This window comes from Callithrix jacchus, chromosome X (assembly GCF_049354715.1).
Source record: "Callithrix jacchus isolate 240 chromosome X, calJac240_pri, whole genome shotgun sequence".
NCBI classification, from domain to species: Eukaryota; Metazoa; Chordata; class Mammalia; order Primates; family Cebidae; genus Callithrix; species Callithrix jacchus.
Window position 1 is genome coordinate 112,641,339 of NC_133524.1, and position 23,550 is coordinate 112,664,888.

Sequence of the window (23,550 nt, forward strand, 5' to 3'; positions counted from 1 at the left end):
ATCATGAATGAACTCCTATTCACAATTGCTACAAAGAGAATCAAATACCTAGGAATACAACTTCAAGACATGGATAATATCTTCAAGAAGAACTACAAACTACTGCTCAAGGAAACAAGAGAGGAATAAAAGAAATGGAAAAACATTCCATTCTCATGGATAGTAAAAATCGATATCACGAAAATGGCCACACTGCCCAAAGTAATTTATAGATTCAATGCTATTCCTATCAAACTACCATTGACATTCTTCAAAGAATTAGACAAACTATTTTAAATTTCATAGGAAATAGAAGAATACTCCACATAAGCAAGACAGTCCTAAGCAAAAAGAACAAACACAAAGAGATCATGCTACCTGACTTCAAACGATACTACAAGGCTACAGTAACCAAAATAGCATGGTACTGGTACCAAAACAGACATATACACCAAGGGAACAGAACAAAGACCTCATAAATAACATCACACATCTACAATCATCTGATCTTTGACAAATCTGACAAAAACAAGCAATGGGTTAAGAATCTTCTATTCAATAAATGGTTCTGGGAAAATTGGCTAGCCCTATGCAGAAAACTGAAACTGGACCCCTCCCATACATCTTATACAAAAATGAACTCAAGATGGATTAAAGGCTTAAATGTAAAACCCAAAACCATAAAAACCCTAGAGGAAAACCTAGGCAGTACCATCCAGCATATAGGCATAGGCAAAGCCTTCATGATAAAAACACCACAAGCAATTGCAATAAAAGCCAAAATTGACAAATGATATCTAATTAAAGAGCTTCTGCAAAGCAAAAGAAACTATCATTAGAGTGAACATGCCACCTACAGAATGGAAGAAAATTTTTGCAATCTACCCATCTGACAAAGGTGTAAAAAAAGAATTTTCAAGGAGCTTAAAAATATTTACAAGAAAAAAACAAACTCATCAAAAAGTGGGCAAAGACTATGAATACACATTTCTCAAAAGAAGACATTTATGTGGCCAAGAAACATATGAAAAACAGCTCAATACCATTGATTATCAGAGAAATGCAAATTAAATCCACAATGAGATTACCATCTCATGCCAGTCAGAATGGCAATTATTATAAAGTCAGGAAACAATAGATGATGGCGAGACTGTGGAGAAACAGGAATGCTTTTACACTGTTGGTGAGAATGTAAATTAGTTTAACCATTGTGGAATACTATGTGGTAATTTCTCAAGGATCCAGAACCAGAAATACCATCTGACCCACCAATCCCATTACTGGGTAAATATCCAAAGGAATATAAATCATTCTACTATAAAGACACATGCACAAGAATATATACTGTAATACTATTCACAATAGCAAAGACATGGAACCAACCATGAATGAATGATAGAATGAATAAAATGAATGATAGAATGCCAGTGAATGATAGAATGCCAGTGAATGATAGAATGGATAAAAAATGTGGTACATATACACCATGGAATACTATGTAACCATAAAAAGGAGTGAGATCCTGTCCTTTGCAGAGACATGGATGGAGCTGGAAGCCATCATCCTCTGCAAACTAACACAGGAACAGAAAATCAAACCTTGCATGTTCTTACTCATAAGTGGGAGTTAACATTGCAAACACACTGACACAGAGAGCGGAACAAGACACACCAGGGCCTGTTGTGGGGTGGGCCTGAAGGGAGTGAACATAGAGGATGGATCAATAGTTACAGCAAATCACCATGGCACACATATACCTATGTAACAAGCCTGCATATTCTGCACATGTATTCCAATTTTTTTTAGAAGAAATAAAGAAAAAATGTTATATGTCTTCTATGACTCTAATTAAGATTCATTAGATGCCCCAAAGGGACATCTATAATGCTTTTTCAGACAAATCTCTCTCTACATTCTGACATGTGTATATGGTGTGGTAGAACAGCCCTTTTGACTTGCTGAAAGGTTCTACTGGGCACTGTCTTAAACATTTCAGAGGTTGTAACAAAGATATTTGCAGCCATATTCTTGATTTGGTCTTTGGCCTCAAGCTTTGTTTGACACAGAATAATTGTTTTTTGTGCTTACTCAGGAGGCTGTAGATAAGAAATAATTTTCAACCCAACATGTGCTGTGCCTTTATGTTTCTTCTCTATTCTTGTAACTTAATTATTTCTTTAGCTCATCTTTTGTTTCCCTGTACTGCTTTGGTCTGAATGTTTTTGCCTTCCAAAATTTATATGTTGAAAGTTATTCTCCAAGATATTAGAAAATAAAGCATTTTGGAGGTGATTAGTGTAAGAAGCCTCTGCCCTTGTGAATGGAATTAATGCTCTTATAAAAACAGCCTCAGAGAGCTGCCCTCCCTTCCACCATATAAGGACTGATAAAAGGAACAATCTATGAGAAACAGGCATTCACCAGACACTGAATCTTCTGGTACTTTGATCATGGACTTCCCACTCTTCAGAATTGTGAACAATAAATTTCAATTATTTATAAATTACCCAGTCTAAGTAAGGAATTTTTTATAGAAGCCTAAATAGACTAAGACATTTAGCTAGAAAAAGACAATTGAGATGTTTAATATTGTGTCTAGAAATGCTGTTAGCCAGAGCCATGAGTTAGTTCATTTATGTATATATCCTATTATTCAAGTTTACTCAAGTAATATTTTGCTAATGGTTCTGTTATCATATAACATGGATTACTTTTTGCTCCAGATTTAAATAATAGTTCTTCACTGTTTTTCCAGTTTCACTATCTGAGTAACATTCCCCAAGTCTTTGCTAACAGATTCCACTGTTTTCCTAGACTTTGCCTGTAGCCTGGTCCTATAAATAATGTCTTACCTTTTAGAGTTTTCTTGCAGCATCACCATGTTTTTACATACCAATTTCTGTATTTTATCTGTTGTTAAGTAATAATCACTTGAAAGGTACTGGCTTAAAACATATATACAAACTAACAATTAAGACATAGAACATTTCTATTATCACAACAGATACCCTTGTGCACTTCTCTGGCCATACATCCTCTGAAATCCAGGCAGTTTCCCTAATCTCAATTCTTGACTTCTACACACTTGCATGACCAACATGAAGTGAAAGCTGCCAAGGGTTGGGGCTTGCACCCTCTGAATCAATGGCCTGAGCTCTACCTTGACCCCTTTTAGCCATAGCTAGTGCTGAAGCAGCTGGGACATGGGACACCATGTCCCAAGACTGCACAGAGAAGGGAAGTCCTGGGCCTGTCTCAGGAAACAATTTTTTCCTCCTAAGCCTCCAGGCCTGTAATGGGAGGGGCTGCTGTGAAGGTCTCTGACATGCACTGGAGACACTTCTCCATTTTCTTTGTGATTAGCATTTGGCTCCTCATTACTTTAATTATTTATTTGTTTATCTAGAGACAGAGTATCTAGAGACAGAGTCTCACTCTGTTACTCAGGCTGGAGAGTAATAGTGTAATCTTGGCTCACTGCAACATCCAACTCCGGGGTTCAAGTGATTCTTTTGCCTCAGCCTCCTGAGTAGCTGGGACTACAGGTGCATGTCACTATGCCTAGCTAATATTTGTATTTTTTTTTGAGACAGAATTTCACTGTTGTTACCCAGACTGGAGTGCAATGGCACAATCTCGGCTCACCGCAACCTCCGCCTTCTGGGTTCAAGTAATTCTTCTGCCTCAGCCTCCCGAGTAGCTGGGACTACAAGCATGCACCACCATGCCCAGCTAATTTTTGTATTTTTAGTAGAGATGGGGTTTCACTTTGTTGACCAGGATGGTCTTGATCTCTTGACCTCATGATCCACCCACCTCAGCCTCCCAAAGTGCTGGGATTATAGGCGTGAGCCACTATGCCCAGCCAATATTTGTATTTTTAATAGACACGGTTTTTTACCATGTTGGCTAGGCTGGTCTTGAACTCCTGACCTCAAGTTATCTGCCTGCCTTAGCCTATTAGAGTTCTGGGATTACAGGCATGAGTCACCGTGCCAAGCCTGTTCCTCATTACTTTCACAGATTTCTTTAGCCAGCTTAAATTTCTCCCCAGAAAATAGGTTTTTCTTTCCTGTTGCATCATCAGGTGCAAATTCTCCAAAGTTTTATGTTCTGCTTCCTTTTCAAACATAAGTTCCAATTCCAAACCATATCTTTGTGAATGCATAAAACCGAATGCTTTTAAGCACACCAAAGCCATCTCTTGGATGCTTTTCCATTTAGAAATGTTTTCCACCATATACCCTAAAATATCTTTCTCAAGTTCCAAGTTCCACAGATCTCTAGGGCAGGGCCAACCAATATGCTGCCAGTATATTTGCTAAAATACAGCAAGTGTCACCTTTAATGCAGTTCCCAATAAGTTTATCATCTCCACCTGAGACCACCTCATCCTGAACTTCAAAGCCATTCTACAAGTCTCTGGAAGTTCCAAATTTTTCCCAAGTATTTCTGTCTTCAAATTCCCTCCAAGTCTCTAGAATGTTCCAAACTTACCCACATTTTTCTGTCTTCTTCTGAGCCCTCCAAACTGTTTCAACTTCTACCTGTTACCTCATTCTAAAGCTGCTTTCACATTTTTGGGTATCCTTACAGCAGCACCCCACTCTCTGCAGCACCAATTTACTGTGTTAGTCCATTCTCATGCTGCTATAAAGAACTGTCTGAGACTGTAATTTACACAATTAACAATGAGAAGACATAACTCATGAAACAATGTGCAAAAAGTATTTTAACAGACATTTCTTCAAGTATCTTCAAAAGACCAATAAGCACTATTAAAAGATGTTCAACATCTTGGTTATTAAAATGCAAATTAAAACCAAAATGAAATACTACTTTGCATCTATTAGGATGGCTAATTTTAAAAAGAAACAACAAATTTGTTCACAATGTTGAGAATTTGGAGCCTTCATACATTTGTAGTGAGAATGTGAAATGGTGCAGCCATTTTGGCAAACAATTTGTCAGTTATTCAAAAGGAAAACCTAGAGTTCCATAGTCTCAGAAATTCTATATGTATGCATATGTGTGTGTGTTTTATATGTACACACACACATGTATAATTTTCCTTCTATTTCTGTGAGTTCTGCATTCATGGATTCAACCAAACACAGATTAAAAATATTATTTGAAAAATAGATGACTACATCTGTATTAAATATGTACAGATTTTTTTCTTGTCATATTTCCCTAAAGAATACAGCACAAAAAGTATTTACATAAATTTTCTTTTCTATTAGCTACTAGAAGTAATCTAGAGATTATTTAGAATACACTGGAGGATATGCATAGATTATGTATAAATATCACATGATCTTATGGAAGGAACTTGAGCATTGATAGATTTTTGGTAATTACAGTGGGTTCCAGAACTACTAACCTTCCAAGGATACTATACATACATATATATATATATATATATATATATATATATATATATATGAATATATATATGTACATACACACACATACACACACATATACACATAATCTCTTTGTGTCTATTATATATAAATTTGAAACAAACATCCATGTAAAAATTCATACACAAATGTTCACAACAGCATAATTTCCAATAGTCTAAAAGTGAAAACAAGCCAAGTATCTAGTTGATCAATGTATAAACAAAATATGGTATATCCATACAATGGAATGTTGTTCAGCCATAAAAAATAAAAATGAAATACTGATACATGTTATAACATGCATGAACTGTGATAATTTTATGGTAATTTCAAGAAGCCACACTTCCCAAACCCACATATTGTTTGATCCTATTTATATTTAACATCCAGAATTGGAAAATCCATAAAGATCAAGAGTAGATTGGTGTTTGTAAGAGACTGAAGGAAGGGGAAGTGAAGAGTAGCTCTTAGTGAGCATGAATTTTGGCTTGGGGGAAATTAATGTATTCTGAAACTAGATAGTAGTGATAATTGAGCAATTCTGTGAATATAAACACCCTTTAAACATTTAAAAAGGGGTATGTTTATAGTATGTCACTAACACTTATAAAAAATTAAAAATAATTTCCCTAAAACGGAAATGTATAGTCTTAAATGTAGAATTTAGAAAAGGAGAAATGCTAAAAACCAAGAAGTTTTGCATGCATTTTATAAAAATTAGAAATAGAATTACAAGTTAAACCCAAAATATAAAGTAAATAATACTTAGGAGTTGTAATTAATGACATAGAATACAAACATAAAATAGAGGATCAATAATCTAAAAGATTTTTCTTTTTGAAGATTAATACAATTATTGAATGTTGATTATGTCTACAGAGAAGAAATGAAGACCTATATAAAAATGAATTTTACAGATTTCAAATATTAATATATCAAAAAGATTATAACTGGTTATTAAGAACATCTTTATTCAAATAAACTTGAGAATTTTAGATGAAATAAACAAGATTTTTGAAAAATACTACCAAAAAACAGCACACTCTTAAAGAAGGTAAAGATGGATTAACTTTTTATACTAGATAGTTACAGCTATAAAATTTAAGGTATGCTTACTTAAAAGTCAGAATCAAGGTTAGTTTTTGGGGAAAAGGAGGAAACAGTGATTGGGAAGAGGCTTGAAGGAATCTTCTGGAATGCTGATAATTTTCAGTTTTTTTACTTAGTGGTTACAAAGTGTGTGTTTGTGACAACTTATTTTGTTGTTCGTTTACATTTTGGACATGTGTACTATAGCTTAATTAAAATTATTTTAAAAAATACTATTACAGGCCAGGCGCAGTGGCTCACCCCTGTTATCCCAGCACTTTGGGAGGCAGAGGTGGGTGGATCACCTGAGGTAGGGAGTTCGAGATCAGCCTGAATCAACATGCAGAAATTCCATCTCAACTGAAAATACAAAAGTAGCCGGTTGTGGTGGTGCATGCCTGTAATCCCAGCTACTGGGGAGGCTGAGACAGGAGAATCGCTTAAACCTGGAAGGCAGAGGTTGCGGTGAGCCAAGATTGCGCCATTGCACTCCAGCCTGGGCAACAAGGGCAAAACTCTATCTCAAAAAAAAAAAAAATACTATTACAACGCGGTTACTGTAGTTAATAATTATGTATTGTGTGCTTGAAATTTGCTAAAAGAGTAGATCTCAAGTAGTCTCACAACTAAATAAAAATAGTAACTATGTGACTTTACAGATTTAGCTTGATTGTGGTAATCATTTTGCAATATATGTATATATCAAATCATTACACTGTATACCTTAAATATATACAATTATTATTTGTCAACATTATCTCAATAAATGTAAAAGAAACGTAAAGAGAACTTTAGAAAATACTAAAATCACTCTGCTCTAAAGTCATTTGAAATGATTCTTGTGTACAAATGATCTAGTCAATAGTTACCGAGTCAGACTCATTTATTTCAGTTTATTTTTCATTCTGGTTATTTTTTGTCTTTCTTTTCACTAAATTATATTTCAAGTATATAAAGCATTTGCATCTTTCGAAGCTGAAATCACACATTACACATTCCAAAATTGAAATTACATAAATATTTTCTCACTCATTTCTTACACAAATTTTAACAAACTATGTATATTGATTTACACATTTATATTCTGCTTTCCACTTTATCATGAAGATCAATGAAAATTAGTGAATAGAGATTTTGCTTTTTAGTTTACACAGGAGTACTACATTGTGTTCTGTTATATATAATGTTTTATAGAAAATTAACCAGTTTTCTATTGAAGGATATTTGTATTTTCCAATATTTTGCCATTATAAATTATTTCACATTGAGGATTCTTGTGAATAATTGTGAATATTTGTCAGTGTAACTTTGGGATAAATGCTTAGAATTGGGACTGGTGTGTCATTTATATTTTTTTCTAAATACTGCTAAATCATTCTTTAGATACAATGGCTTAATTATCTTTTTTTTCCATCTACTATGCATGTAAGTGCCTGTTTTTCCATATTCCTACCAATATTTCTAAATATGCTGCCAAATACTTGGATTTTTCTTTTTCTTTTTATTTATTTATTTTTATTTTTTTATTGGATTATAGGTTTTGGGGTACATGAGCAGAGCATGCAAGACACTTGCGTAGGTACACACATGGCAGTGTGCTTTGCTTTTCTTCTCCCCTTCACCCACATTTGGCATTTCTCCCCAGGCTATCCCTCCCCACCTCCCCCTCCCACTGGCCCTCCCCTTTTCCCCCCAATAGACCCCAGTGTTTAGTACTCCCCTTTCTGTGTCCATGTGTTCTCATTTTTCATCACCCACCTATGAGTGAGGATATGCGGTGTTTCATTTTCTGTTCTTGTGTCAGCTTGCTGAGGATGATGTTTCCCAGATTCATCCATGTCCCTACAAAGGACACAAACTCATCATTTCTGATTGCTGCATAATATTCCATGGTGTATATGTGCCACATTTTTCCAATCCAGTCTATTATCAATGGTCATTTGGGTTGATTCCAGGTCTTTGCTATTGTAAACAGTGCTGCAATGAACATTCGTGTACATGTGTCCTTATAGTAGAACGATTCATAGTCTTTTGGATATATACCCAGTAATGGGATTGCTGGGTCAAATGGAATTTCTATTTCTAAGACCTTGAGGAATCGCCACACTGTCTTCCACAATGGTTGAACTAATTTACACTCCCACCAACAGTGTAAAAGTTTTCCTTTTTCTCCACTTCCTCTCCAGCATCTGTTGTCTCCAGATTTTTTAATGATAGCCATTCTAACTGGCGTGAGATGGTATCTCAATGTGGTTTTGATTTGCATCTCTCTGATGACCAGTGACGATGAGCATTTTTTCATATGATTGTTGGCCTCATATATGTCTTCTTTCGTCAAGTATCTGTTCATATCCTTTGCCCACTTTTGAATGGGCTTGTTTGTTTTTTTCCTATAAATCTGTTTGAGTTCTTTGTAAATTCTGGATATCAGCCCTTTGTCAGATGGGTAGACTGCAAACATTTTTTCCCATTCTGTTGGTTGCCGATCCACTCTAGTGACTGTTTCTTTTGCCGTGCAGAAGCTGTGGAGTTTCATTAGGTCCTATTTGTCTATTTTGGCTTTTGTTGCCAATGCTTTTGGTGTTTTGTTCATGAAGTCCTTGCCTACTCCTATGTCCTGGATGGTTTTGCCTCGATTTCCTTCGAGGGTTTTTATGGTGCCAGGTCTTATGTTTAAGTCTTTAATCCATCTGGAGTTAATTTTAGTGTAAGGTGTCAGGAAGGGGTCCAGTTTCTGCTTTCTGCACATGGCTAGCCAGTTTTCCCAACACCTTTTGTTAAACAGGGAATCCTTTCACCATTGCTTGTTTTTGTCAGGTTTATCAAAAATTGTATAGTTGTATGTATGTTGTATTGCCTCCGGTGCCTCTGTTTTGTTCCATTGGTCTATATCTCTGTTTTGGTACCAGTACCATGCTGTTTTGATTACTGTAGCCTTGTAGTATAGTTTGAAATCCGGTAGTGTGATGCCCCCCGCTGTGTTCTTTTTGCTTAGAATTGACTTGGCTATGCGGGCTCTCTTTTGGTTCCATATGAAATTCATGGTGGTTTTTTCCAGTTCTGTGAAGAAAGTCAATGGTAGCTTGATGGGGATAGCGTTGATTCTGTAAATTACTTTGGGCAGTATAGCCATTTTCACGATATTAATTCTTCCTAACCATGAACATGGAATGTTTCTCCATCTGTTTGTGTCCTCTCTGATTTCGTTGAGCAGTGGTTTGTAGTTTTCCTTGAAGAGGTCCCTTACGTTCCTTGTGAGTTGTATTCCAGGGTATTTTATTCTTTTTGTAGCAATTGCGAATGGCAGTTCGCTCTTGATTTGGCTTTCTTTAAGTCTGTTATTGGTGTAGACGAATGCTTGTGATTTTTGCACATTGATTTTATATCCTGAGACTTTGCTGAAGTTGCTTATCAGTTTCAGGAGTTTTTGGGCTGAGGCGATGGGGTCTTCTAGGTATACTATCATGTCGTCTGCAAATAGAGACAATTTGGCTTCCACCTTTCCTATTTGAATACCCTTTATTTCTTTTTCTTGCCTGATTGCTCTGGCTAGAACTTTCAGTACTATATTGAATAGGAGTGGTGAGAGAGGGCATCCTTGCCTAGTGCCAGATTTTAAAGGGAATGCTTCCAGTTTTTGCCCATTCAGTATGATATTGGCTGTTGGTTTGTCATAAATAGCTTTTATTACTTTGAGATACGTTCCATCGATACCGAGTCTATTGAGGGTTTTTAGCATAAAGGGCTGTTGAATTTTGTCAAAGGCCTTCTCTGCGTCAATTGAGATAATCATGTGGTTTTTGTTTTTGGTTCTGTTTATGTGGTGAATTACGTTGATAGACTTCCGTATGTTGAACCAGCCTTGCATCCCTGGGATGAATCCTACTTGATCATGATGGATAAGTTTTTTGATTTGCTGTTGCAATCGGCTTGCCAATATTTTATTGAAGATTTTTGCATCTATGTTTATCATGGATATTGGCCTGAAGTTTTCTTTTCTCGTTGGGTCTCTGCCGGGTTTTGGTATCAGGATGATGTTGGTCTCATAAAATGATTTGGGAAGGATTCCCTCTTTTTGGATTGTTTGAAATAGTTTTAGAAGGAATGGTACCAGCTCCTCCTTGTGTGTCTGGTAGAATTCGGCTGTGAACCCGTCTGGACCTGGGCTTTTTTTGTGTGGTAGGCTCTTGATTGCTGCCTCAACTTCAGACCTTGTTATTGGTCTATTCATAGTTTCAGCTTCCTCCTGGTTTAGGCTTGGGAGGACACAGGAGTCCAGGAATTTATCCAGTTCTTCCAGGTTTAGTAGTTTATGCACATAGAGTTGTTTGTAATATTCTCTGATGATGGTTTGAATTTCTGTGGAATCTGTGGTGATTTCCCCTTTATCATTTTTTATTGCATCTAATTGGTTGTTCTCTCTTTTATTTTTAATCGGTCTGGCTAGTGGTCTGTCTATTTTGTTGATCTTTTCAAAAAACCAGCTCTTGGATTTATTGATTTTTTGAAGGGTTTTTCGTGTCTCAATCTCCTTCAGCTCAGCTCTGATCTTAGTTATTTCTTGTCTTTGCTGGGTTTTGAGTTTTTTTGATCTTGCTCCTCTAGCTCTTTCAATTTTGACGATAGGGTGTCAATTTTGGATCTCTCCATTCTCCTCATATGGGCACTTATTGCTATATACTTTCCTCTAGAGACTGCTTTAAATGTGTCCCAGAGGTTCTGGCACGTTGTGTCTTCGTTCTCATTTGTTTTGAAGAACTTCTTTATTTCTGCCTTCATTTCGTTGTTTACCCAGTCAACATTCAAGAGCCAGTTGTTCAGTTTCCATGAAGCTGTGCGGTTCTGGGTTGGTTTCTGAATTCTGAGTTCTAACTTGATTGCATTATGGTCTGAGAGGCTGTTTTTTATGATTTCAGTTGTTTTGCATTTGTTGAGCAGTGCTTTACTTCCAATTATGTGGTCAGTTTTAGAGTAGGTGTGATGTGGTGCTGAGAAGAATGCGTATTCTGTGGATTTGGGGTGGAGAGTTCTGTAAATGTCTATCAGGTTTGCTTGCTCCAGGTCTGAGTTCAAGCCCTGGATATCCTTGTTGATTTTCTGTCTGGTTGATCTGTCTAGTATTGACAGTGGAGTGTTAAAGTCTCCCACTATTATTGTGTGGGAGTCTAAGTCCTTTTGTAAGTCGTTAAGAACTTGCCTTATGTATCTGGGTGCTCCTGCATTGGGTCCATATATGTTTAGGATTGTTAGCTCTTCTTGTTGTATCGATCCTTTTACCATTATGTAATGGCCTTCTTTGTCTCTTTTGATCTTTGTTGCTTTAAAGTCTATTTTATCAGAGATGAGAATTGCAACTCCTGCTTTATTTTTGCTTTCCATTAGCTTGGTAAATCTTCCTCAATCCCTTTATTTTGAGCCTTTGTGTATCCTTGCATGTGAGATGGGTTTCCTGTATACAGCACACTGATGGGTTTTGGATTTTTATCCAATTTGCCAGTGTGTGTCTTTTGATTGGTGCGTTTAGTCCATTTACATGAAGGGTTAATATTGTTATGTGTGAATTTGATACTGCCATTTTGATGCTAAGTGGCTGTTTTGCCTGTTAGTTTTTGTAGGTTCTTCATTATGTTGATGCTCTTTAGCATTCAGTGTGATTTTGGAATGGCTGGTACTGGTTGATCCTTTCTATGTGTAGTGCCTCTTTGAGGAGCTCTTGTAAAGCAGGCCTGGTGGTGACAAAATCTCTGAGTACTTGCTTGTTTGCAAAGGATTTTATTTTTCCTTCCCTTCTGAAGCTCAGTTTGGCTGGATATGAAATTCTGGGTTGAAAGTTCTTTTCTTTAAGAATGTTGAATATTGGCCCCCACTCTCTTCTGGCTTGTAGTGTTTCTGCCGAGAGATCTGCTGTGAGTCTGATGGGCTTCCCTTTGTGGGTGACCCGACCTTTCTCTCTGGCTGCCCTTAGTATTCTCTCCTTTATTTCAACCCTGTTGAATCTGACGATTATGTGCCTTGGGGTTGCTCTTCTTGCGGAATATCTTTGTGGTGTTCTCTGTATTTCCTGCAATTGAGTGTTGGCCTGTCTTGCTAGGTGGGGGAAATTTTCCTGGATGATGTCCTGAAGAGTATTTTCCAGCTTGGATTCATTCTCTTCATCCCCTTCTGGTACACCTATCAAATGTAGGTTAGGTCTTTTCACATAGTCCCACATTTCTTGGAGACTTTGTTCATTCCTTTTTGCGCTTTTTTCTCTGATCTTGGTTTCTCGTTTTATTTCATTGAGTTGGTCTTCGACTTCAGATATTCTTTCTTCTGCTTGGTCAATTCGGCTATTGAAACTTGTGTTTGCTTCGTGAAGTTCTCGTATTGTGTTTTTCAGCTCCTTTAATTCATTCATATTCCTCTCTAAGTTATCCATTCTTGTTATCATTTCCTCGAATCTTTTTTCAAATATTTTTTCAAGGTTCTTAGTTTCTTTGCATTGATTTAATACATGATCTTTTAGCTCACAAAAGTTTCTCATTATCCATCTTCTGAAGTCTAATTCCGTCATTTCGTCACAGTCATTCTCCGTCCAGCTTTGTTCCCTTGCTGGTGAGGAGTTTTGGTCCTTTCTAGGAGGCGAGGTGTTCTGCTTTCGGGTGTTTTTCTCCTTTTTGCGCTGGTTTCTTCCCATCTTTGTGGATTTGTCCGCTGGTCGTTTGCGTAGTTGCTGACTTTTTAATTGGGTCTCTGAGTGGACACCCGGAATGTTGATGATGAAGTATTTCTGTTGCTTAGTTTTCCTTCTACCAGTCTAGCCCCTTCGCTGTATGACTGCTGAGGTCTGCTCCAGACCTTGCTTGTCTGGGGTGCACCTCTAGCAGCTGTGGCACAGCGAGGGATGCTACCAGTTTCTTTTTCTGCTATCTTTGTCCCAGGGTGATGCCTGCCTAATGTCAGTCTTTTGGATATAGAGGGATCAGGGAGCTGCTTGAGGAGATAGTTTGTACTTTATAGGGGTTTAATTGCTGAGCTGTGCGCTCTGTTGTTCCTTCAGGGCTGTTAGGCTGCTATGTTTGATTCTGCTGCAACAGAGCTCATTAAAAAACCCTTTTTTTTTCCTCAAATGCTCTGTGTTGAGGGGTTTGGCCTTTATTTTTGGATGTTTGATGAGGTGTCCTGCCCAGCTAGAAGGCAGACTAGCCACTGTTTGGCTGCCGAGGCTCCGCCCTGCTGTTGTGTGATTCGCCCTGTTCCTGCAGGCTCTGCTGTGGTCTCCGCCACGCCCTGCGGTGGAGTCTCTTCGTTGTAGTGTGTTGCCTCAGCAACGGCAGGCTGCGTCAGCAGTGGGCATGTATCTCAGTAGGGACGGGTTGCCTCGGCAACGGCTGGCTGCGTCAGCCGTGGGCGTGTATCTCAGTTGGGGCGGGTTGCCTCGGCAATGGCTGGCTGCGTCAGCAGTGGGCGTGTATCTCAGTTGGGGCGGGTTGCCTCGGCAACGGCTGGCTGCATCAGCAGTGGGCGTGTATCTCAGTTGGGGTGGGTTGCCTCGGTAGTGGTGGACGCCCCTCCCCCACAAAGTGTCTCGGACCGTCTGCTCGGGATAGTTTGAAATCGCGGTTTTGTTTGTCCCACTGGGTATCCCAAAGGATCTGTCCCTGCAATCCACTGGGCTGGGCTACTGTCCAAGTCTCGTTCAGTCTCAAGTCCAGCCCTCTCAAGTCTCAGGTTGCCGGTTCAACAAGGCACCTGGAGAAGCGCGCCCTGTGGGGATTGCTGGGTAGGCCCGGCCGCCGCCGCCCCGGCTGCCGGCTTCGCCAGGCAGACCTACTGCCTGGCGTCCCGTGTCTTTTTATACTTGGGAGTTTCCCCGTTCTGTGGGCAACAAAGATCAGTCTGGAAATGCAGCTCTGACTCACCGTTTGCGGATTCAACGCGAGCTCCAATCCTGGGTTGTTCTCACAGCGCCATCTTGAGTCCTCCCTCGGATTTTTCTAATATGATATGTGAGAAATAGTATTTCAGAATAGTTATAATTTGCATTTATCCTATTATATATAAAATTGAGCATATTTTTATGTATTTAATGGCCATTTTTTTTTCCTTAAGGGAATTATCTGTTTATAGTTTCTACTTATTTTTCTATTATGTTGTTGGTCTGCCCTTCTTAATTATTAAAATTTATTTATTCGGTATGTATTACATACTTTGTGATATAATGTGTGTTTTTGTATTTTTTATTTGTATTTTTTGTTAATGGCACTTTTCCTTGCTGATAAGAAGTTTTTTCTTACTTCCAGGTTACATTGGAATACATCTGTATTTACTTTTGTGCTTGTATAATAACACTATTTTCACATTTACATTTCTGACCAGTTTGAAATTTATACTACAGGATTAAATAATATATCGATCCAATGTTTTTCTTGATGAAGTAGTTATATGGTCATCCAAATATTTACTTTTAAAGTTCATCTTTCTCCCATTGATTTGATATGCCCCATTCTGTCTGTCTCTGACTCTGTCTCTCTATTTCTATCAATATATCCATATATGTCATATATACATGAATACACACTGCTAGCCTGCTTTTGGACTCTCTATGTTCCATTTTCTGTCTGTTAATACCAATATACTATATTGCCTTAATTATAGATTATTCATATTGTTTTATTACCTGATAGGGTTAACAACCCTCCAATACTCCTTTCCCTCTGCACCTACATTGTGCTTCTGTATTTTTTATATCCTTGCTTATTTATTCTCATATGTATTTTATAATGAACATTTCTAGCTCTTTAATATTTTAGTATTTTTATTAGGATCTCATTACACTCACAAATTAAATTGAAAATTTTTATTAAAATAAAAATTACATAATGTAAAACTTACTGGCTTAACCAGATTTAAGTGTATGGTATTGTAATGTGAACTATATGCAGATTGATGTGTTACAGATCTCTAGAACTTGTTCATTTTGCAAAACTGAATGTCAATATCCATTGAGCAACAACTCCCCTTTCCATGTTCCCCTAGTTCCTGGCAACCGCTATTTTACTTTCTGAATCTAAGTGTTTGACTACTTTAGATACCTCATATAAGTAGAATCATGCAATATTTGTCTGAATTTAAAATTTTATGATGTTAAGACTATCTGACCAACAATATGGTAAGTGTTTTTATTTGTTCATGTCCTCCTTTTCCATCTTTCATGTATATTTTATGGTTTCCTCATAAAAGTTTTGAACATAACTCTCAGTTTTTCAAAAGGTATTTTATTTTGTTGCTGTTATAAATAAGTTACCTTCTATTACTAGTATTCTGAGTGTTTTATCATAAAAGAGTGCTGAATTTTGTCAAATGCATTTTTATGCATCAATTGAGGTTATTATATTTTTTCTTTAGTTTATAAATGCATTGAAATATGTTGATTATCATACGTTGAAGTACCCTTGCATTCCTGCGTAAATTTCATTAGTTCATGATAAATAATCATCTTAATATACTATTGGATTATGTTTGCTGGTATTTTGTTGACTTTTACATCTGCATTAACTGGAAATGATTGGGCTGTAGTTTTCATGAAGAGTCTTTCTGGCTTTGTTATAAAGGTAATGCTATCCGTACATAATGAGTTAAGATGTGTTCTTTTTTTTTTTCTAAGTGAAATTTTTTATACATTAGACAAATGAAATTTCAAACATTAGCTCAATAAAGTGTGTAAGAATTAGGGGCAGGGGAGTGGGAAACCCTTGTCACTATTTTTTTTATTGTACTTTAGGTTCTGGGGTACCTGTGCAGATCACGCAGGATTGTTGCATAGGTACACACATGGCAATTTTGTGGAAGTTTGAGATAACTTGATCCTGGGCTTTCCTTTGTTGGACAATTTTTATTGTTAAACCATTCATGGTACTTGGTACAGATTTCTTCACAGTATTCTAAGATGCATTCATTGATACAGGAGTTTAAAAATATGCATGTTAAAATGACTATTGTTAGGCTTGGGGTGGTGGCTCACGTCTGTAATCCCATCACTTTGGGAGACAGAGGAGAGTAGATCTTCTGAGGTAAACAGTTCCATTCCAGCCTGGTCAACATGGCAAAACCCTGTCTCTACTAAAAATACAAAAAGCAAACCAGTCATGGTGACAGGCACTGTAATTTCAGTTACTTGGAAGGGTGAGGCATGAGAATTGCTTGAACCCAGGAGGTGGAGGTTGCAGTGAGCCGAGATTGCACCATTGCACTCCAGTCTGGGTGACAGAGCAAGATTCTGTCTCAGGAAACAAAAAAGGACTTTTTACTTTGGTACTGATTCTTAACATTTTGGGTGGTTACAAGCTTTTTGAGAATTTATGAAAGCTATAAATCCTTTCTCAGGAAAATGTACATATCCATATAATCACAACACATGGCAACTCTTCACAATTTGGCCTCAACTTAACTTTCTAACATTAAATGTTTCATATTATTACCACTGCCCTTAGCTTTTACCACATTCCCTGTAACATATATCTACTCTCCAGTCATAATTTTTTAAGAACACAACATGCCACTATAGTAGTGCAGGGTCTTTTTTCTATCTAGTATGATCTCTCAATTGTATTCCTATATATGTAGTTTCAAAAATGCAGGTAATACTTCATTGTGAAGCCTTCATTCATTTACTCACTCAGGTCTCTAGCTGTGAACTCCTATAGTATAAAAATTCTTCCAAAATAAAATATATTGATTGCATTATATTTATGTGACTCTGTCTTTATCTTCTGCTATTCCAACTTGGAACTCCTCAAGGCAAATATTATGTCCTATTTACCTAAATTCACTTTTAAAAGTTACTTGAATGCATAAATGAATGTATTAATTGATTATTTGACCAATGGTGGTAAGTAATGAGAAAGATTTATAAATCAATCTACCACTGTATCTGACAGGTGTTGTTGGACTTTTAAGATGTGCTACAACAACCAATACTAGTTTATTTTTTTTCATTTCAATCTGGCTGCTATTTCCTCACACTGGATTAAGCAGTCACTTTTAGTAAAAAAAAATTCAGTATATTGCAGCAAGATAGTAAGAATTTCCTGAATTTATGTTGAAATGGTGTATGTGTGTGGGCAGTTCTTCCATGATACAGTTATTATCATAAACAGAAAGATATACTGATGTAGTTAAAAATGTTACTACAAATATTTGGAAGACATAGATCCACATAATACATAAAGAGGTGATAAACGGATGTGGAACACAGTTAATTCAGCTGAGAGCAACGTTAAAATAATTAATCTTTTCACTTATATCTCATGAATCTTCTGGAGGAGACACATACTTTCCAGAAACGCATCTTAAAAATGTCTGTTTCTTTCTCCTATACACTTTTCTCACATCTTAGCTACTCTCACACTTACTATTTCTCAACTTCCCCACTCTATGAAAATATCCTCTAGCCTTAAGCTTTAAATTCCAGTTATATTTTTCTTTATCCCTGATTCTCAATTTCCAAAACATAAAAATCTATTTGGCAAAGCTAGATTTTCCTTTAACGGTGATAAATGGAAGAAAAAATAAGGAATATTTTTATAAGTAGTAGTTGGAGGAAAAAAGCTGTGAATAATCAAAAAGTAATTTTTAAACTTTCTGTATTATGAATTTACTTTGTGACCTTAAGTAGTGGCATAACCTCTCATTTTGTCAAATTCTTAAATTCTATATGTAAATGTAAAATGAATAAAAATCTTGAAAAGAAATTAAACTTTCATTACAAATCCAAGTTGGTTTTAAAAACAAATACTTTGTTCAAAATATTTTGTTCAAAACCAAATATTTTAATGACATTTTTATATAAAACAGTTTGTCTTTACTGAACAGAAATATTGTCATGCTGAATTTTTCATATGATGTTTGGTTTGGAATTTTTTTCTGAAATATTAAAACTAGGCATTAAATTTTTGATTCCTTTTTACTTCTGCAACATTTAGTTCATATTTGACTTTTAAAAATCTAAAAACTTTAAGCAATTTTCTATGATTAATTTTATAATACTCTAAATTCCCTACTGAGAGTAATTTAAAACCCTTTTTTTTTCAGTTTCAACATTTATTTTCAGTTCATGGGTACATGTGCAGGATGTGCAGGTTTGTTACATAAGCAAACATGTGCCATGGTGGCTTGCTGAATGTATCAAACTACCACCTAGATACTGAGCCCCACATGCATTATATGTTTATCCTCAAGTTCTCCCTCCTCCTGCCCCCTGCCTGACATGCCCCTGTGTAAGTTGTTCTCCTCACTGTGTGTATGTGTTCTCACTCTTAAGCTCCCACTTAGAGAGATTACACAGTGTTTCGTCTTCTGTTCCTGCATTAGTTTGCTGGGAATAATGGCTTCCAGCTCACCCATAATTCTGTAAAGGACATGATCTCCTTCCTTTCTATGGCTTCACAGTATTATATGATGTTATGTGTACCAGCTTTTCTTTATCCAGTTGATTACTGATGGGCATTAGGTATAATTCCATGTCTTTGCTATTGTGAATAGTGCTGCAGTGAACATACAGGTGCATGTATTTTTATAATAGAAAAATTTATATTCCTTTGGGCATACATCCAGTAATGGGATTGCTGGGTCAAATGGTATTTCTCCCTCTAGATCTTTGAGCAATTGCCACACTGTCTTACACAATGGTTGAACTGACTTATGATCCTACCAACAGTGTAAAGGTGTTTTTATTCTTACAACATCACTAGCATCTGTTGTTATTTGACTTTTAATAATTGCCATTCTGACAGGCATGAGATGTTATCTTATTGTGGTTTTTATGAGCATTTCTCTAATGATCGATGATGTTGAGCTTTTTCTATTGTTTCTTGGCTATATGTATTTCTTTGTTTGAAAAGTGTCTGTTGAGAGGGAGAGAGAAGATGGTGCTGTAGGACCAACTCAGGATTGCAGCTCCCAGTGAAATCACAGATGGTGGGTGGACACCGCATTTCCAGACAGATCTTTATTGCCCACAGACCAGGAGATTCCCAGGTGTAGGAGCTGCACGGGCCGCCAGTGTGGCTGTTTGGGCTGGTGTGGCTGTTTGGGCCGGGGCCGCAGTGCAGCGGCACTCCGTACAAAATTCACTGGTTTGGTTGCCCTGTTCAACCAGCAAATGGAGATTTTGGAGATTTCGGAAGGCAGATTGCACATTCATCTGATTAAATGTGACTTAAACAGAAAGCCAGGCCAGGAGATTCCCAGGCAGCAGCATGGTTCCAGCCGGTGCAGTGGGTTGCTGCACAGGAAATCACAGAGATCCCAGTGCCCTTTCAGCAGGCTACTGGAACACCTGGGAGAGAGTCAACCATTCAACTTAAAAAAAAAAAGGGCTCTGAGGAAGGGAGCCAGGTGATCAGGCTCAGTGGGTCCCACCCCCACAAAAACAAACAAAACAGCAATTGGAAACAGTTGGGGTTGAGAGTTTCATGGCAAGCACAGCTGAAACCAGGACAGTGCAGCTCGGAGATGGCGGGGCATCTGCCGTTACTGAGACACTCGACCCCTATGGAGGTACACTGCCATTGCTGAGGCAACCCACTGCTGCCAAGGCAACCCGCCATAACAGAGAGAGTCAGCCACTACAGAGGCAGGCCATCATCACCACGGCAGCTCTAACCACACCCATATAAACAGGACTACAAAAAATTACACACGACAGCAGGGCGGAGCCCACAGCAGCAGGGCAGAGGCCATTAAAGCAAAGTAAAGCCCACAGCAACAGGGCAGAGCCCATGGGAGCTCAGCATTACCACTACAGGCAGGCAGTGATTAGACTGCCTCCTTGCTGGGCAGGACAGTGCAACAGATACTCATAAATAAAGCCCTAACTCCCCGGGACAGAGTACCTGAGGAAAAAAAAGGGCTTTATGAGTTCTGCTGCAGCAGACTTAAACGTACCTGCCTAGCAGCCCTGAATGAACAAAGGAGCTCACAGCTAAGCACTTGAACTCCTATAAAGTACAGACTTTCTCCTCAAGTATAAAGTACAGACAGACTCATCAAGCAGCTCCCTGACCCCGCATATCCAAAGAGTCACCTCACAAGGGACTGATCATACTGACATTTGGAAGGCATCATTCAGGGACAAAGATAGCAGAAGAAGAAACAGGTAGCAACCCTCATGGTTTTGCAGCTGCTACAGGTGTACCCCAGGCAAGCAGGGACTGGAGTGGCCCTCAGTAGTCCTACAGCAGAGGGGCCAGACTGTTAGAAGGAAAACTAAGAAACAGAAATACTTCATCATCAACAATCTGGGCATCCACTCAGAGACCCAATCGGAAAATCAGCAACTACTCAGATGACAGGTGGATAAATCCACAAAGATGGGAAGAAACCAGGGCAAAAAGGAGGAAAACACCCGAAACCAGAACACCTCGCCTCCTACAAAGGACCAAAACTCCTCACCAGCAAGGGAACAAAGCTGGATGGAGAATGAGTGTGATGAAATGACAGAATCAGACTTCAGAAGGTGGGTAATGAGAAACTTCCATAAGCTAAAAGAACATGTTCTAACTCAATGCAAAGAAACTAAGAACCTTAAAAAAAGATTTGAGGAAATGATAACAAGAATGGACAACTTAGAGAGGAATATGAGTGAATTGAAGGAGCTGAAAAACACAACACAAGAACTTCGCGAAGCATGTACAAGTTTCAACAGCTGAATTGACCAAGCAGAAGAAAGGATATCAGAAGTCAAATATCAACTCAATGAAATAAAATGAGAAGCCATGATTAGAGAAAAAAGTGCAAAAATGAATAAACAAAGTCTCCAAGAAATGTGGGACTATGTGAAGAGACCTAATCTATGTTTGATAGATGTACCTGAATGTGACGAAGAGAATGAATCCAAGCTGGAAAATACTCTTCAGGATATTATCCAGGAAAATTTCCCCAACCTAGCAAGGCAGGCCAATATCCAAGTCCAGGAAATACAGAGAACACCACAAAGATATTCTGCAAGAAGAGCAACCCCAAGGCATATATTCTTCAGATTTACCAGGGTTGAAATGAAGGAGAAAATGCTAAGGGCAGCCAGAGAGAAAGGTCGGATCACCCACAAAGGGAAGCCCATCAGACTCACAGCAGATCTCTCGGCAGAAACCCTATAAGCCAGAAGAGAGTGGGAGCCAATATTCAACATCTTTAAAGAAAAGAACTTTCAACTCAGAATTTCATATCCAGCCAAACTGAGCTTCATAAGTGAAGGAAAAATAAAATCTTTTGTGAACAAGCAAGTACTCAGAGATTTTGTCACCACCAGGCCTGCTTTACAAGAGCTCCTGAAAGAGGCACTATACATAGAAAGGAACAACCAGGACTAGCCATTCCAAAAACATACCAAATGCTAAAGAGCATCAACAAAATGAAGAATCTGCATTAAGTAACAGGCAAAACAGTCAGCTAGCATCAAAATGGCAGTATCAAATTCACACATAACAATATTAACCCTAAATGTAAATGGGCTAAATGCACCAATCAAAAGACACAGACTGGCAAATTGGATAAAAAACCAAAACCCATCGGTGTGCTGTATCCAGGAAACCCATCTCACTTGCAAGGATACACAAAGGCTCAAAATAAAGGGTTGGAGGATGATTTACCAAGCACATGGAGAGCAAAAAAAAAAGGAGGAGTTGCAATTCTCATCTCGGATAAAATAGACTTTAAAGCAACATAGATCAAAAAAGACAAAGAAGGACATTACATAATGGTAAAAGGATCGATACAACAAGAAGAGCTAATGATCCTAAATATATATGGACCCAATACAGGAGCACCCAGATATATAAGGCAAGTTCTTAATGACTTACAAAGAGACTTAGACTCCCACACAATAATAGTGGGAGACTTTAACACTCCACTGTCAATATTAGACAGACCAACCAGACAGAAAATTAACGAGGATATCCAGGGCTTGAACTCAGACCTGGAACAAGCAAACCTGATAGACATTTACAGAACTCTCCACCCAAAATCCACAGAATATACATTCTTCTGAGCACCACATCACACCTACTCTAAAATTGACCACATAATTGGAAGTAAAGCACTCCTCAGCAAATACAAAACAACTGAAATCATAACAAACAGTCTCTCAGACCATAGTGCATCAAAGTTAGAACTCAGAATTCAGAAACTGACTCAGAACCACACAGCTTCATGGAAACTGAACAACTGGCTCTTGAATGTTGACTGGATAAACAACAGAATGAAGGCAGAAATAAAGAAGTTCTTTGAAACCAACAAGAACAAAGATACAACATACCAGAATCTCTGGGACATATTTAAAGCAGTCTCTAGATGAAAATATATAGCAATAAGTGCCCATATGAGGAGAATGGAGAGATCCAAAATTGACACCCTATCGTCAAAATTGAAAGAGCTAGAGGAGCAAGATCAAAAAAACTCAAAACCTAGCAGAAGAAAAGAAATAACTAAGATCAGAGGTGAACTGAAGGAGATAGAGACACAAAAAAACCCCTCAAAAAATCAATAAATCCAAGAGCTGGTTTTTTGAAAAGATCAACAAAATAGACAGCCTAATAGCCAGATTGATAAAAAAGAAAAGAGAAAACAACCAAATAGATGCAATAAAAAACGATAACGGGGAAATCACCACAGATTCTGCAGAAATTCAAACCATCATAAGAGAATATTACAAACAACTCTATGCACATAAACTAGTAAACATGGAAGAAATGGATAAATTCCTGGACACTTGTGTCCTCCCAAGCCTAAACCAGGAAGAAGCCGAAACTATGAATAGACCAGTAACAAGGTCTGAAGTTGAGGCAGCAATTAAAAGCCTATGACACACAAAAAGCCCAGGTCCAGATAGGTTCACAGCCGAATTCTACCAGACACACAAAGAGGAACTGTTACCATTCCTTTTGAAACTATTCCAAATAATCCAAACAGAGGGAAGCCTTCCCAAATCATTTTATGAGACCAACATCATACTGATACCAAAACCCGGCAGAGACTCAACAAGAAAAGGAAACTTCAGGTCAATATCCGTGATGAATATAGACGGAAAAATCTTCAA

At 37.8% G+C, this 23,550-nt stretch overlaps 1 protein-coding gene across 1 annotated transcript in view; it reads right to left on the bottom strand.

The window, feature by feature from the left end:
• LOC100894945 (kita-kyushu lung cancer antigen 1 homolog) overlaps positions 1-23,550 on the bottom strand; it is a 72,191-nt gene that overhangs the window by 35,117 nt on the left and 13,524 nt on the right. The window lies entirely within an intron of this gene.